At 44.8% G+C, this 4,783-nt stretch overlaps 1 long non-coding RNA gene across 1 annotated transcript; it reads left to right on the forward strand.

Annotated features, from left to right (window-relative positions):
- The first annotated feature begins 3,511 nt into the window (after positions 1-3,511).
- On the forward strand, positions 3,512-4,573 carry LOC141100780 (uncharacterized). The gene is made up of 2 exons (XR_012234774.1): positions 3,512-3,812; positions 3,891-4,573. It is a non-coding gene; the product is annotated as an uncharacterized lncRNA (long non-coding RNA).
- Positions 4,574-4,783: the final 210 nt, after the last annotated feature.

Genomic DNA, 4,783 nt, shown 5'->3' on the forward strand with positions numbered 1-4,783 from the left:
ACACAACTTAAAATCATTAAACCCCCATTGAACAATCTCCCCCGTTTTCCAGTTAATAACTTGGTTATGGCGTTGTAACCAGGGAATGCCCAACATCAACCCTGCAGGTAGATTGTCCAAAACCAAACAACTTAGGTTTTCCATATGAGTAGCGCCCACTCTGAGCGCAAATACATGAGACATGAAAAGAATTCCCTCTTTAGTGAGGGGGAGGAGTCAATGGCCACCACCTTGATCGGAACCTTGAGCCTAACTGTCCCTATCTTTCAGCGTGTGACCAATTGGGAGTCAATGAGATTAATGGATGATCCGCAGTCCACGAAGGCTGTAGAGGGAAAAGAACTACCTCCACAAACAGTTCCACATGAATTAAAACTTTAGAAAATGAGGAAAAGGGTACCTGAGGGTCTGAGTAGTCTCCCCGCTGACTACTCAGATCTAGTCGTTTCCCGCCGACCGGGTCGAAGACGTGCAATCAGGACACTCCCTTTTCCAATGTCCTGTTTTACCGCAGTAAAAGCATAATTGCTTGTCCTTCCGGTGTTTCCTCTCCGTATCCTTCAGGGAGAGGGCGCCTACATCCATGAGCTCAGGGGCAGTCTCTTTTCCACTGGGGAACAATGGAGTCTCCACCTGCATCAACCCTCTGGCCTGTAGCCTGCGGTCCATCCGGACGGCCTGGGTCATGGCGTCCTCGAGAGAGTTAGGTGGGGGATGTAACACCAAGGCATCCTGCAGCCGCTCAGACAAGCCTCTGCGAAAGAGACCTTGAAGCGCAGTGTCGCCCCAAGTGATCTCTGCAGCCCAGCAGCGGAATTCAGTGCAAAATCACTCAGCCGAGTGTTTCCCCTGACAGACGCTAATCACCATGTCCTCTGCCAATCGCACTCAGTCAGGCTCATCATATATGTGCCCGAGGGCCTCAAAGAATGCATTCGCAGAAACTCTCTCAGCGGCGGTGGGAGGAAGGGAGAAAGCCCAAGCTTGTGGGGACCCTCTTAATAAGGACATAATGACCCCTACCTTCTGGTTTTCGTCCCCAGAGGAACGTGGTCTCAAACTTAAAAAAGTTTGCAACCCTCCATGAAGATCCTGAACTCCTTTTTGTTCCCAGAAAAGAAGTCAGGCAGTTTAACAGGTGGTTCTGGGGACACCAAAACAACATCACTCGCCCCAGCCCCCAGAGACCCAGCACTGCCAGCAGATAAAGCGCCTCGCACTGTCTCAGAAACCTGCTGCTGAGAGCGAGCAAGAACTTGCTGCTCCAGAGATAAACCCTGAAACATCTGACTCAGATTTTTCATCTGGTCAGCCAGAGACTGTATGGAATCCATAATTCTCTGCACAAAAAATCCCAAAAAACTTACTGGTCAGTTATAATGTCAGGGTCCTGTCAGCACCGGCGTGCAGCCTCTGCTGAGCAGGGACTCACCCGCACTGTAGGAGGGCCTGGGGTCAGGTACGGCTGGAAAGTACAGAGAAACAGGACCTGGGGAAGCTGAATTTTAGCAAGCAGTGAAGGACCTACGGTCATGTGACTGGAAGGGGCGGGGCTTAGTGTCCTGCTTCCAGAAATCAGCAGGACACTATTCAGAAATACTCAGAGTCAGGCAAAATGGAGGTCATACACAGAGATAGCAGTAAAGTACCAGGGATGAGACAGAACGGATAGTCGGGACCAAGCAGGGGTCAAAACCAAACAGACATAGACGGTACCAAGCAGAATCCAACAAGCAATATCCAGAGAACAGACCGAGTCGTGCACAGATTATCAAGCAACCAGAACACAGCACAAACACACTCAGGGGTCACCACTCTATGCCAAGGGTGAAAGTATAACTGATGGGGATGGGAGCTTCCTGAGGCTATAAGAAGCTTTCCCAGAACCAAAGAGAGGCCACCATAATAAGTCCCATATGTGCAGGTAAGAGTCTGCACTGAGATCAAAACATTAACCCTAGAAGTGTAGGTCCACCAGCACTGGAATGACATCCACCACACCTGCCGCACCAGCCTGGGATGGGAATCATATCGCCAGACCACCGAACAACTCTTGTGACCACGCTCCACCAGCACTGCTGTCCCCTCCCCCTAAATTCGGACTGTAAGACGGACCCCCATTTGAAACACAAATTTTTTTTCCATTTTCCTTCTGAAAATTTGGGGTGCGTCTTATGGTCCGGTGCGTCTTATAGTCAGAAAAATATGGTATGTGATTTGTATGTTTGCAGTCAAATGCCAACTGCACTCCTGCGCTTTTCCTAATTTTCTTTTACTGGATGAAGTGAGAGAGAAAAGTACGAATGTCACCCACTTATCACACACTGTCACAATTTGGCAGTCTGCAGTCATGTAATTGTAGACTTTTCTTCTGAGACTAAACATGCCCTTAAAGGGAACCTGTAACACCTATCAAATCTTTTCTATATACACTGATAGCTGCTAAAGCGCAGGCGCAGTGGGTGCTATTTTTAAACAGAATTTTGGGGGGATAACCTCAATCATATTATTATATATGAGATTATGCTGCAGTGCAGGTGCCATGGCTGGCATCTGCTTGCAGAAGGTTTCTTTCTTCGATATCTATATATATAAAAATGAATGCATGCATGTGTGAAATATTCAGGATTGAGAGTCCTCAGTAGTTGATACCTTTTAATGGCTAACTGAAAAGATGGTAACACATTGCAAGCTTTCGAGACTACTCAGGTCTCTTCATCAGGCTAAAGTATAGGAGTAACCCCGGCACACTAATAACATGAAAGTAAAGTCTTCTCAACGACAGTCTTTAATTGTTGTGATTTTATTGATTGTGAAAAAAAAGGGTGGTGTTACAATCCAAAAAAGGGTGGTGTTACAATCCAACGTTTCAGCTCTACATCTCGAGCTTTCATCAGGGATATGACTACAATATACACAATAAAAGAACAAAAATCAATAAATAAACTTTATAAAGTATTATAAAACCAAAAATCTAGTGATAGGTGATACATAAGGTGGGGACAGTGTCAAACATCCTTTGTGAAGGTGTGTATGGATCTATAATGATGTGAGGCCAGTGAGTATGTATTGTGGTGTGATACGGTGAACATGTGAGAGGTTGAAAAGAGGAATAGAGTGAAGGTGTAAGGAGTTGAAAAGCATGAATGTGTAGGTAGTGTTGAGAAAGGGCATTAGGGGACAGTGAAGTGGAGTGGGAATAAAGGTGAGGTCATCTAAGGAGGCAGTGTGTAAGGGGTGCTCTTGGAAATGTTAAGGCATAAGGTATAAATACCTAGATCCTTGGTTTTGAGGTGTGTGTATAAGTGGTATAGGTTTGCCTTTGTAATCCAGCTGCTGGAACGGTACCTATAGTAACCACTGAGAAAGGGTATAGGTTAAGGAATAGCAAGGTATATAGAAAGAAAAGATATAAAAGAAAGTTTTAGGGGTCACATACCGATGTGTAGGGTCAGCACGTGACTCCCGTCCTAAGGACAAAAAAGCAGGTCAAGTCAAAACATGTTCATTCTCTATCCCTGCCCTGCACATGCTCAGTACATTCATTCTGACATTTTTTGACCTTACCAAGATGGCGACTGCCACCATCACTTCCTGTCAAGTCAAAACATGCTCATTCTCTATCCCCGCCCTGCACATGCTCAGTACATTCATTCAGACATTTTTGACCTCACTAAGATGGCGATGGCCCTTCCCCCCATTCCCGCCCCTTCCCCACCCAATCAGGAAGTGCTTGACAGTATTTAACATCACTGCACTAAGCCACATGCACTTCCGGCCTCCTCCACACCTGACTAGATTTAGGACACAAGGTAATGGTGCCCTACAGTCTTCATAGACTGGGTTTCCTTTCTCCATCTCAGCTTATTGACCTGCTTTTTTGTCCTTAGGACGGGAGTCACGTGCTGACCCTACACATCGGTATGTGACCCCTAAAACTTTCTTTTATATCTTTTCTTTCTATATACCTTGCTATTCCTTAACCTATACCCTTTCTCAGTGGTTACTATAGGTACCGTTCCAGCAGCTGGATTACAAAGGCAAACCTATACCACTTATACACACACCTCAAAACCAAGGATCTAGGTATTTATACCTTATGCCTTAACATTTCCAAGAGCACCCCTTACACACTGCCTCCTTAGATGACCTCACCTTTATTCCCACTCCACTTCACTGTCCCCTAATGCCCTTTCTCAACACTACCTACACATTCATGCTTTTCAACTCCTTACACCTTCACTCTATTCCTCTTTTCAACCTCTCACATGTTCGCCGTATCACACCACAATACATACTCACTGGCCTCACATCATTATAGATCCATACACACCTTCACAAAGGATGTTTGACACTGTCCCCACCTTATGTATCACCTATCACTAGATTTTTGGTTTTAAAATACTTTATAAAGTTTATTTATTGATTTTTGTTCTTTTATTGTATATATTGTAGTCATATCCCTGATGAAAGCTCGAGATGTAGAGCTGAAACGTTGGATTGTAACACCACCCTTTTTTGGATTGTAACACCACCCTTTTTTTTCACAATCAATAAAATCACAACAATTAAAGACTGTCGTTGAGAAGACTTTACTTTCATGTTATTAGTGTGCCGGGGTTACTCCTATACTTTAGTCTTGTTTTTTCCCAGAGCACCTAAGTTGGGGTTTGAGCCTGTCATATCTACTTTATATTCTTCATCAGGCTAGACTAATACATTCTGTTTTCCAACAGCTTCAGGAACCTTTCCTTGCAACCAGAAAAAATGTAAAACCTGTCCA

This window comes from Dendrobates tinctorius, unplaced genomic scaffold (assembly GCF_039654945.1).
Source record: "Dendrobates tinctorius isolate UK_male_01 unplaced genomic scaffold, ASM3965494v1 ptg000107l, whole genome shotgun sequence".
NCBI classification, from domain to species: Eukaryota; Metazoa; Chordata; class Amphibia; order Anura; family Dendrobatidae; genus Dendrobates; species Dendrobates tinctorius.